We start from the raw sequence: 13,127 nt of genomic DNA on the forward strand, positions 1-13,127 counted from the left end.
CAATAAAGGCCAATTTAAGTAAAACTTTAATACTTTTGAAGAAGTGTTCCTCAAGAAGAATGTCCTCATTTTACTTATCTTACAGTCATGAGGCCTTCAAAGTGCCAAATCAACTAGAACAGTACCCTGAGGGATCCCGCTGTCAGACGTGATTCGATCCAGGTCCTTCTGCATTACAGACAGGCTCTCTAACCACTAAGTCACCCCAGTGCCCTTATAATGGTTCATAGTTCATTATTAATGTCCATCCAGGGCCATAACTCACTCTCATTAGTGAAGTTGCACATTAAAACAGTTCCGTTCCTGGAAGTTTGCGGTCACTGTAGCGTATCCTCCAGCCGTCATCAGCAGCGGTGGGGATGGAGGTTGAAGGAAATGCAAAGCCTCCGGTGCAGGTGGAGTAGGAATATTTTTGGGCGACTTCCTGAAGGTCAGACATGCCTCACCAAAGGGGTGTTCGGTAGAAAAGACGGGACACCTGGTCCAGATTGACACCTCCGGGCCCAGCAACCAGGTGAACTGCCTGAGGCCGGAGAAGGAGAAAATGACTGGAGGTTTTGAGCTGTTTGAAATAGCTAGACAGTTTACCAGAAACAAAAGGATGCCAAAACAAGTATGGAACCAGATGCAGCAAGCTACATCAGTAAAACAAAATATTACAATCTAGTACTGTAGACTAAACACACTTAACCTCCACTTCTGATCGATGCAAAGCGTTCCTTCAGCTTCTTCAAGCTTTTAAGTTACACCTATTCCAACCAGCAGGCCACTTAGCTCTGCATAAGGTGAAGTTGTCCAAGTCTGTTCAGTTCAATTCTGGCCACAAACCTGTTATTGAAATCATTTTAAAATCAAGATGTGGATTGAAAAATCTGTGTTTTTTTTTTTTTTTCAAATCTATCACAAACACTCTTTTGGCACTGCTCGTTAACAGTAAAACTTAGAAGAAATAATCAATAATGATCCAGCGGCATAGAGCATGTTTCCATACCTCCCTGGATTGAAGTACTGTATAGTGTTGTAGTACAGAAAGTTGCAATGTCTTCCAGAAACCAATCTCAACCCTCTCAATTCCACATTTTCTCCTCAATACTTAATTCATATCACAAAATAAAAACCATGACATCACACCTGTTATCATAACATAACATATCTTTTAGGTCATGCCCTCTCTGTGTTATCTGGCACTGGGTTATTCGCTGGCCCTCCTGGTCACGTCTGCCTCTCACATTCCTCATGAGTCCCGCCTCGGAGGGCCAAGCATCTTGGCACAGCGCTGACCGGGAATTTTCCACAGGTCGACATTGGAAGGGGGCACACAGTCCTACCTTTGTCTATATGCCCGCGCTCTGCTTCCCTTCTCTGCAGACCCTGCACTCTCACACAAGCACAAACACACACATTGCATCTACCATTACACACACACACACACACACACACACACACACACACACGCAGCAAACAGTGACATTTAGTCAGGTCCAGATGTTGGCATGTGACGTCTTTCCTGTATTTTCTGATTTCGCTCTCGACCAGTTGGCCTGGAGCTTGTTCTGCAAAACATTGTCATAAAAACGCTTTCATTTGATTACACCTCTGCATCGTCTGAAATCGGAAAAGATGGAAGCCTTTGGAGTCTCTTTGTAGAATCACAGAAATGCCTGAAGAGAAATACCTTAAATGTGTGACATCACTATTGTCTGCACTTGCAAAAACCTTTCTCTGATCTTAGAGAGACTGCTTATCATAAGCAGGTGTGTCATGTCTGGCCTCGACGTTACAGGGACGCCTGTTTTCGGTAAATTGAATAAAATCATGCTTTTAAAAATAGATCTCACTCAGTTGCTCAGATGAAGCCAATCTGATCAGTTTGCTTGTAAGTAGCGGCGCAGCCTTTAGACGACACTTGTTGAAAAAATAATCTGTTGGTCAACATGTCAACTAATAACTTGATTAAACTGTAATCAGATTGAGATTGCAGATGTTTCAACTTTTTATAATATTTCTAATTTTAATTTAGTACTTATAAATATTTTTTGCGAAAATAAAGAGATGTTTCAAAGTAAAAGATTCCTTTCCTTTTTTAGGATTTTTAAGTAAAATTCTAAAACGTGTAGTCTGCATTAAAGTCTTGCAGCCCAGGTTAAAAATGTTTGTCAGTGCTTATTACAACTTGACCCTGACGAGAGGCGCTCAAGGATTATTCCCATGTAAAGACAGACGCTTTTCTCCAGCTCCACGCTTGTTACCCGCCGGGCCGCTCTGAGGCCCCCTGGTGGCAGGGTAATTAAAGTACCATAGCTCAGCCAAGCTGCAGTAACACTCCCAAATCCACAGAGAATGACCGGAGCCGTGGGTGCTCCTAATCCTGTTTGCGGCCATCGGGAACCACTCCAGTCCCAGCCGGAAGACAGGGAGGTCGGGGGACGTTGGACAATAGGCCAGAGGAGGGGAAAGGGAACAAGGGAGGGTGGGAAGGAGTGAGAGGGACGGCAAACCTGTATTCACCCTCACTCCCAGTCTCCCCTCTGTTTTCCTGCTTTTGTTGGAGGAAAATATCTGCAGAACCTCCCTCTTCTCTTTTCCCATTGTCGTGGCAAATCTAAGCGCTCAACCTCAATTTTTTTATTCAGTCACTTCATAGGACATGTAGGGGTCATGGCAATAAACAACTCGACAAATGAACTCGCCAAGTATAGTTAATTTTCATGTCTAGTACCCATTAGTCACTCTCGCAAGTGTTTCATAAATTTAATGTCGTAAAAATCTTATTTGCTAAATTTATGAGAAGTTTTTGGACTTAAAAAAACATTCCTCTGTTAATAATTCCGAACAAGTTAATGGCTGTTGTGGTTGGGATGGTAACAGCTGACCTATGCAAGATCATCCGTTTAACATTCACGTTCAAAGCGGACTTTGTGTAGTCTCGCATGACCTGCCCTTTATCCTAACAAGCTGAACTCATGAAATGCTCTCTCGCCAGCCTCCCTGCTCATACAGACAATAATCCGCTACCTTGGGAAGACAGAGCCGGAGAGAAAAGAGCACAGCGGTAATCCAGCCGCAGGTTTTTCCCCCCTCACCTCCCCTCTCCTCAGGGGGCTTCGCTCCCGCCCCGCCCTCTCCTGAACGGCCCCGCACCAGCCCCCAAAAAAATCCAATTAGACTCGTTCATTAACAAACCCAGCAGGAGAGGTACAAACAGGACCCTGTGCAAAGCTACACAGACTGTGATCAGCACCTGTGCATTCTCCCACACTGCGAGGTGCAGACAGGACCGAGGGCATGACAAAAAACCTTTCGGGAGTGTGTTGAGTCACTTCCGACAAGGCTGCTGAAAACTTTACGCAATGTCCAGCTCCGCACAGGAACAGCTCTGTGCTGCATTTTCCATGATTCGATGTCCCCAATGGACAAACACAACTTCATGTCTCACTGTGACACCCTATTACAGCATGTGCACTACCTCAGCGCTCAGGAACCCAACAGCCCCCTGACTGACTGGACTGACTGGTAACAAAGTGGTAGGAGCAGCAGTACCAAGTGGAAACTCTTAACACAAACATATTATTTAATTAAAATAAGTATTTTACCGTAAGCTACTTGACAAATGAAATTTGGTTCTGTTTTATACACCAACTATTTTTCATATACTGTACAGTAAATGGGTTGCAATGTAGATTAAAAATGCACGGTGATGATGTGGTTAGCGCTGTAACCTCACAGCAAGAACCTTCAAATCTCTTTCTGTGTGTGGATTTCATGTACTCCATCAATCAATCAATCAATCAATCTTTATTTATATAGCATCAACTCATAACAAGTGTTATCTCGAGACACATCACAATAAGCAGGTAAAATACCTTACTCTTTGTCTGTTAACATTACAAAAGAGCAGGTAAAAAGACCTTACTTATTGCTATGTTACAAAGATCCGGCCTATCCATCATGAGCACTTTAGCAAAGCAGCAAAAGTTACAGTGGTAAGAATGTATATGTAGGATCCCTAGGGGTACTCTGGCTTCCTCCCACGGTCCAAAGACATGCTCGTTAGGTTAATTGGTGACTCTAAACTGCTCGTAGGCGTGAGTGTGAGAGTGCCTGGTTGTTTGTCTCTGTATGTCAGCCCTGTCATTGACTGTTGGCCAGTCCAGGGTGTACCCCACCTCTCACACGTTGACATCTAGGATCTGCTCCAGCCCCTGCCGCCACCCCCATCAGGATAAGCGGTGTAGATAATTGATCGATGGATGTTGTTTAAAAAACAATGTCAGTGTCACTAATTGAAAAGTCCACCACATAAACATGGGCTGTACAGCTTGAAAAAGACATGATGTTTGCTAGTCCTTGCTGGCTGGTAAGTCTAGACAACAAAAAAAACCACTTAGCTTAGACTTCAAAGCATGCTTAAAAACTTTTACCACTTATTTTGAAAAAGAAATGATAGTCAAAGACGTCAGTTCATTATAAGGGCTACAAAATGTTGAGAATTAGGACACATGCACTTTCTCAGTTTGTTCACTTTTGATTATTGTCAATGAAGAGGAGATGCTGGTAAAAGAAAAATCAGGCCAGTAAATTCAACCAAAGCTCTCTTCATTCTTAATTCCAGCCTCTACGCTCTGGTTCCTCTGGTCAGGACAAATAATGAAGCGTCATTTATTCTAACACTACTGTGCTTTAACGGGAAATCCACTGCAATTAGGAATAACTGAAACTGTCTTAATTGCTTCCATTGAACCATGATGAACTTTTTCTCTTATTTCGATGTTGTGTGTTCTGCTCATGCTGAAAAGAATAATTAGTCATTTCTACAGCAAATAAACTTGAACCTTGAAGCCCGAGTACTCGTGACAAGGAGTCAATTTGGCAAACATCTCTGCTGCTCGTCTGGTCCAAGAAATCCTGCAGTGTACGTCAAACCTCGGCCCTGGGGGAGTGAGCAGGGTGAGGGAGTAACGCAGGGTGGGACACTGCTGGTGAGACAGCAGGTTGGCAGTTAGAAACAGGCTGGTGTCCACAACTGGGGCCGGCCAGAGTCAACAGTCCCTGGCAGCACATCTCCACACGTTCGCCTGCCCGGGCACCCGGCTACTTCCTGTGTCACACATTCGCTGACACTACGAACAGAAATGGAAAACATGTGCTAACACAGGGAGTCAGATGGGAGAGAAGTGTACATAGACTCTGTTGTTCCAGCAGTGAGGGACACAAAATGCTTCCGCCTTTTCTTCAGACTTGGTTGTTTAATCCAAACTGACGCCTGTCTGCAAAAAGTCCAGGAAGTATTTATCTAACTTTTTTCTGATTAGGTGTCAACTCGATTGATCAAGAGGGAGTGTCAGTGTCAGTCTGAGGTTTAACATCTGAGGTTACACATATTTTCTCACAGCTCCTACATTGCACCTTTTGTACATTTTGTGTTGTACAAATTCTATTTTATATATTGTAATAACTTCTTATACTGTACTATTTAAGTTGTTGTTAGTGCTGCTTTATTTCCTTGTTAATTGTGTAGCACCAATACACCAAGTCAAATTCCTTGTATGTGTAAATGTACTTGGCAATAAACCCCGATTCTGATTCTGATTCTGAACTGCTGTGTCTGAGAGGTCATATTTGGTCACCTTCTTAACAGTATCCCCGGTGTGCATGTGGTTTACTGCAAAATAATACAGTATGTTCAGGTGTATACACCAGGGTGTAGCAGAATAAGATATTAGTCATGCAACCAAAATATAATACCTAGGAACCCAATAATTAGTGATTTCTTGTTTTCAAACTCCTCCTGAGTTTGTTAGCAATTTTTGATGGAATCATTCCTCTCCTACGCACCTTTTGAAAAAGATGTAGTTTATTAAAGTTTCAGTACTTTCAATACTATTGATCATTAAAATAACAGTATTGTACCGTTGTTAAAATTTTTTATTGAAAAAGTATCGAAGTATCTGAATTTTGCCGTCCTCAGTGTAAACAGTATTTCACTGCATTGCATACAATTTATTGGATTTCATAATGACTTTAATGCAGGAATTATCTAGTAAGAAACTGATATTTAATAAATCATTTAAAAAAGAATGTATATTTTAATAATTAGAGTAATTCAAAAACAATTGATTGCATTTTACTAATCTATTGCATTTGTTCTCTCCTGCCTGAAAGAAGACTTAAAGAAAAGACTCAAGCACAACTTCTTCTGCAAAATGAGTCCTTGTTAATAAACTCTTCTTTCTTTTGCAGGTTTCATCCCTCTATCTCACTGTGGCAGAGTAAAGGAGCTCTCTCTCTCTCTCTCTCTCTCTCTCTCTCTCTCTCTCTCTGCAGAGAAGCCCCTACATTCCTGGAGAAATCGTAGAATCAACAGGCATGAAATTCATTTCTCACATGGCCGCATCTGCGCCTCCTAATCATAACCTGGACTGACAATTCAATCCCGCAGTCCATCGCCTGCTCCCTCCTTCCATTCTGGCTTCCCCACCCGCCCCCTTGTCTCACCCAAAACTCTCTTACCTCCCACCGTTTCCTTCGGCCTCCCTAATTGCATTCAGTTAGCCCCCCCACGTCATTAGGCCCAACAAAAAACAATTAACAAACGCCAACTTTAATTAAAGTAATGGCCATAAGGGAGCTAGTGACCTGGTTCCTCACCGCAACTCCATCCAGCCAACCTCCGAGCAGCACACCCGCCTCCTGGCCTGCGTGCAGGGGAGCAAGGTGGGGTGGGGTTGGGGTACCGGATATGTTGTCAGGGTGTCTGAACTGACTGACTAATGGTTGGTCGGAGCGGGTGATTAGGCTGTAAGAGGCTGGAGGGGGGGGGGGGGGTCCAGTTTGGTCCCCGAGGGAGACATGTTTTCAGGGCTGTTACAGCTTGTGGGGAGGGGGGGCACAAACACTCCGATTCATCATCTGTGTGCCTAGAATTATATGAAAGTGATGAATGTGTAAAGTCAGGTAAATGACTGAATTAGAGTAATGGCTGATTACAGCAACTTACCCTGAGCACTGCCAGGAATATACATTCCAGTCCGCAGCACACGATGCTGGCTTATCCCAGATGCTGGGGCCTGCATACAGAGGAGGGGGTGTAGGATGGAAATGGTGCAGGTTCTGGTCAATGTGAGCCCGTCACAGGGTGCTGAGTGCACACCCAACCTTAAAACTGTTGACGTGATGCAAATCCCCAGAACAGAGCATCGAGAATAAATAATAATAATGAATGAAAGAAAATGAGTTGTGTGTACCTGTGAAGAACGCAGCAGTTGAAAAGATATAATAAAGATATCTTAATCAACTCTTGGATAATGAGATATAGACTAAAGATGAAATTAGAAGATTACAGTCATGATAATATTACATGCACAAATCCTGTCTATCTTCTGAGATGTGGGAACATTGTGACGCTGCTAATGCCAAATTGAACAACAAAGGTAATAAGGATTAAAGACGTATTATGTTTAGATCAAACTGGAAATGATTGACGGGAAACTTGAGAAATTTAACATGCCGTTTGTGATATCAAGACTTCAAACTGAACTGATAATTGTCACCTTAGCTCAAGCTCCTTCCCTTTCAAGCACAGCCAAGACAATCGATCATAAATAGAGTGAAAACATGCTGAGAAATTCAGGTTTTAAATAAAGTTACAAAGGTCTTTTTTTTTTAACCAAACTGCACATAGTAGCTATATCAACAAACTGAAAGTACTCATGAACTTAATATATGTTAATCTGAAGGTATGATTGGTGAGGCACTCACTTACTTCTGATTGGCTGAAGTGAACATAAACAGACCTAAAAGGAAAAGTAAGCAAACTTCATATTCAGAGACTGTGGAGTCCCAAAATCTGCATCAACTCAGTGATTAACATCTCTACTTCAGAGCTTAGCATCTTGACTTCCTTGATTTGCCTACAACTTAAACCTGAAGCTCTGCCAGGGTGATAATATACTGTACTTCCTTAATATGGATAAAGCTGATATAGCTATGTGTCTACAGTGGGTTTCTGTGTGTTGTTGCTCAAAGTCTACTGTATAATATCAACACCAGCCAGCCTGATTAAGAGTCTGTTAGTGAGCCTGTGTGTGTGTACAGTGAGTGTAGTGTAGCATGCGTCAGTACGGTCCTGGGTGAGGGTGCTCTGGCAGCGCTGTGCTCCAGGCCCCCTCGCTCCCTGGATTAATGCCGATTGTTTGGGAATGACTTGGAGCTCTGGACCACACAAGGAGAGCGAGGGGGAACGCCGAACCTGCGAGGGCTACAGGAGAGGGAAACAGAGGGGAGTCCAGGAGGGATTTTTTTTTAGTAAGCAGCTCCCTTCGACTTCTCTCTGTTTCCTTCGTTTTTTCCACCACACACACACCGAAACACTTTTTCTCTCTTTTATCACTTTCAATCTTTCTGTTTCCCTTTTTCCTTTCACCCTTTGAAAACCATTGAGCCGCACTCGTGCCTTTGCTTTCCAAGGGTCAAGATGATAATGTCCCTGTCGACAGCCCCTACCTGCACCACTGAGTGTGTAATAATGTGTGTGTGTACCTTTTTTTTGGCATTCTGTGGGAGGTCTAAAGCAAAGTGTGGGAGGACACATGGGGATGGATATAAAGAGGACAACAATTCATCAACGCTGGCTTTAATTAGCTGAACTCTCACTACGTGCCTCGCCAGTTTTTGGAGTGAGTCATTAAAGACGGCCGGCGTTTGTGCAGCAGCGAAGATTGTTCTGTAAACATGGGGAAGCATCACGAGTATATTTCTTTGCAACGTAATCAGTTCAGTCAGCGAGTTTAGACTCTCCCACATCATCCAACAACAGTGGAGGATGCTGACAGAGGGAGCTTTGCCTGCTCAGCCCTTAAATTTCCAATTATGTGAAAGAGGAGAAAATAAAACACATGAGCTGGCAATGACAGGAGACACGAGACTGACAGCTGTGTTTATGGAGCAGGGTGTGGGAGGCTGGAGCCCCGCCGATTCACTCCATCCAGAAAAATGGCTCCCATGACCTGCCCAGATGCTCCTGTGACTCGATAGCGTTTATGTTGGAGCGCCTTATAAATCAAGAAGGAGCTTCATATCAAATGCTTTTCATTCACTGTCTGCAGAAGGCTGAACTCACCGTCTGGGATGGTCGGTTTTAGGTTCCCAAAGGGTGAACCAAGTACAGTAAGTGTGTGTGTGTGAGTAAAAGCATGGTGTGTGTGTGTGTGTGAGGATGATGATGATGATGAAAGTGGAGAATAATCCGGGTCGAGCCACAGATCTTATTTTAAGTGCGAGATGAACACATGACAGGAAACATTCACATGAGACAGCGGTGTGTGTGTGTGTGTGTGTGTGTGTGTGTGTGTGTGTGTGTGTGTGTGTGTGTGTGTGTGTGTGTGTGTGTGTGTGTGTGTGTGTGTGTGTGTGTGCATTAAGCAGACATATCAAAATATAATTAATATCACTTGTTGATTTTCATTTTCATGCATCAAGTATAAATTGATACCATACTGCTGACTCATTAAAAGTGACTAAATGTGAATCGTTAGGGTTTTTTTTAAAACCATTAACATTATTGCAGCTCAGAGGGGACAACCACAAGACATTCAATTTAATTTAATTTAAGTTTTCCAAGCCGTGCTGTTGTGTAAACGTTAGCTTTTGTAACAAGAGAGATGTGAAAACCTGTGTGTGGAGATGCATGCTGGCTCAGGAAATCTGTCTTGTATTCTCTGCATGTTAGCTGTGCATTGTTGGCAGCCAGCGAGTGTTTGAGTGATGTCTACGTTTTTTGGGTTTTTTTCTGCAGAATGAGTGCACTACAGTCCACTCCAGAGAAATCCCTATATTCAGCTCAACTCCCTAAAGCGAAGCAGTTTTGTGAGGCAGTCTAGCAGATTCTGCTCCTCGTGTTTTCCGGCCCTGTGTGTTACTCCCGTCCTGATTGAACTCACCTGCGTCTAGTTATCCCCTCATCCCTGTTTGTTCTTCCTGTTTTTGCCATATTGTTGTGTCTACTGTTGTTTGTCTTCGTCCTGGCATTTTTCTTCCTGAGTTTCTCTCTGTGTGATTTCAGCCTGTTTATTAACCCTTGCCTTTGGTTTTGTTTGCTGGTTGGATTTTTTGTGTATTGAACCGGACTGAATAAACACCTGTCTGCCCTTGTGAAGTGTTGCTGTTGGAGCCATTGTTTGGACTTTGTGTCAATTTCATTTTGTGTTGTTGTTCAGGTCAGTACAACCTTTTTTTGTAGCCTCAATCTTATTAACCATATATGGTGTCATCTGTCTTCACAATAGCACGTACAAAGCCATATTTATATCATTTATTACACTTCTGCTTTCCTTATACTTTGATTGCTTCTTCATAGGAATTCAAAATAAAAGCTCATTTGGAGAAAGAAAACGTTCTTTAAAATGAAATAAAAGTGTCAGTTGCTACCTCAGCATCATTGTCTGTAATGTTGAGGAACTTCATAAATATCAGAAGATGTTCTAGGTGAATCATGATGGTGTTTGATGGTGTGTTCAGACCCTGACACACTGCCTTACTTTCACACTCAGACCGGAAAGCAGATCAACCAATGTTCTGAAACCATGAGAAAAATTAGTGAGCTACAAGGCAACGCTCAGTTTTTTTTTTTTTTTATTCCTCTACTGGGAGTCGTTTTCATCTCACAGTTTTCTTTTGGACACATCCCTCTTCCATCTCTCCTTCCAACTTTCCCCAACCCTCGCTCTAGTTGACTCCCACTTGTACACAACCCCAAACACACCCCGTCCAGCCGCCCGCCCCATAGGCTGCCTCTCTCCTCCGCTGCTGCCAAGAATAAGACAGGCTGATGTGGGGGCCCCATGGGGGAGGCCCCGCGCTGGTGAAGCCGTTCCTCCTCCAGCCTGAGCACTCACTCTGCTGAGTTCATCCACTTGGCTCTGTTTATTTAATATTCAGTCAGCTGTGGGGAGTGGGGTTAGCCACAGCTTATAAAACTCAGTCAGCATGACCAAGATATAACCCCCCCCCCCCCCCCCCCCCCTCCCCCCCCCCCCATTTTTTCCAACATACACACATGCCCTTAAACACATGCACAGATATACATATGACCACACTCCTGTAACATACTGGTGCATCTTCACTTTTTACCTTTTAAAGAACAACACATGACCAAATAATCTGATACCTGCAAGATTTAATTTACATTTTTACATGTGCCCATCCATTAAGATAACAGTATGAATATAATAAATTAATATAAAAGAGCAATTTTTGAACTGGAATAATATCCTTTGTACAGCCTATTTATTAACGTGTTAAAGAGATTTTTGCATTGCTAGTTATCTGTAGTATTTGCAGTTATTATAAGAGCTTATTATTAATGCATAAAGCTCTAAAGAAATAAAGGGTCTAACTAGATGAGTTTTTTCACTTTGTCCTAATTGATCATAGACTAGTTACAGGTAGCAGGTTGTTGCTGTTATTAGTTTTTGTTTGACCATATTTGTCTTTAAAAATGTTTGAAAAAATGAAAATAAAGCTTCACAAACAAAACATGCTTTAGAATTGAGCTGGAAGTGTTTTTTATGCAAATGATGCAATCTCTTCCAGATTTGCTCAATCATTGAAAAGAAGGACGCATGGTGTCGGGTTAAGTTTGTGCCAAATGCAGAATGTCTGTAAGGTTAGGGAAATAGTTTTGCATATTTATTTATTTACTTATGTTCTGCACATTTCAGCAATAAGGCAATTGAAAGCGTTTCACACAAGACATGAAGACACAAAGGGAAAAAAAGGAACACATTGAAAGAGGTCATAAATAAATCAGTAAAACAATCCTTAAAAAAATCAAAGAGAAAATAATGTATAAACAGCAAAAACAGAAGCTTAAATATAAAAAGACAGTTTTAAAATAAAGACTAAAGGGAACAGATTTCATCTTTAATGCATCACGGTGAAAAACCATAAAAGGTCACTTTAATAGAAACAAGCATGGAAACAAAGTTGCGGGCAGTCTTTAATTTTTTGGTTGCGTAAACTATCACACTTTTCCCTTCTTGCACTTCAAAGGTGAACTCGGGGATGTAATGAGCTTAGCCGTTTGACTCGCATTAAGATGACTGAACAGAAATGAAGCAGGAAGAGAGAGAGAGAGAGAGAGAGAGAGAGAGAGAAAGAGAGAGAGAGCAGCACCACTTCAGGACTTCAGAGGAGAGTTGGCCAATATGGATTTGTGTATGAGCGGGGCGGGTGTGAGCATCTTAATAATCTTCCCAGCAGCCCATATTCACTCCATCCTGCTGGGAGCGATCCCAGCGTGCTCCATCTACGACTCGGCTGCAAGGCTCCATGGCAACCTCCAGGGGTCAGGGGTCATTGGGAAAGGTTGCTTTTATCTGCTAATGAGGTCGGTACCTGGGGCTCCGTGTCTCTCCGCCTCTGTCTCTCTGCATCTCCCCTGCGCCGTCGTAGGCGGGGGGAGCAGCCGATGTGAATGCCATCTTCACTCATCTTTGCTCCTTGAAAGAGGGGTGGGGTGCAGGGATGTGCCAGGAGAGGGGGGGGGGGGGCTCATATTAGGTCGTGCCCTGCGGGGAAGATAACAAAACGGCTCCGAAATTGCTGTCCCCCAGTCTGGCTCCTCATTGTGAAATAAGTGTTCACATGCAAATCAACAATTACCCTACAGGCCCCGAGGATGCTGTTCCCCCCGCACCTTCACGTTAGGAGTTTGATGGATGACCTACACGGCAGCACGGTTTGTGTAGCGTTGTACTTACTGTTAAAGTGGCCTCTGATTGATGTTTTGTTTGTTTTGTTTTTTTAAACACAAATTAGCCGCGCTGAAAGAGTCGTGACAGAACGGTCAAACAAACCATATGATTAACATTCACCTCGTTACATCGCTTACAAAACGCCGAGAAAGAACTCGGAATCAGTTTATCCTCTGAATTATGGACGGCTCGAGCTAAATAAGTGTTGAATGAGACACGGGGGCTTTGCATTAGGGCGAGCTGTTAATGCCCCTTGAAAAACACACTTCCCTCGCCAATCTGCTCCCACTACATCACACAGGGCTCATTGGCCCATGTGCCCCTTCAATGGGGCAAAACAGGCAACCCTCACCAGCCCCTGTCCCTCTCCCACAC

The 13,127-nt window shown here is 43.1% G+C and overlaps 1 protein-coding gene across 1 annotated transcript in view; it reads left to right on the plus strand.

Annotated features, from left to right (window-relative positions):
- Positions 1-13,127, plus strand: part of st14a (ST14 transmembrane serine protease matriptase a) — a 140,627-nt gene that overhangs the window by 32,452 nt on the left and 95,048 nt on the right. The gene's annotated exons all lie outside the window — the stretch shown is intronic.

This window comes from Labrus mixtus, chromosome 9, assembly GCF_963584025.1.
Source record: "Labrus mixtus chromosome 9, fLabMix1.1, whole genome shotgun sequence".
NCBI lineage: Eukaryota > Metazoa > Chordata > Actinopteri > Labriformes > Labridae > Labrus > Labrus mixtus.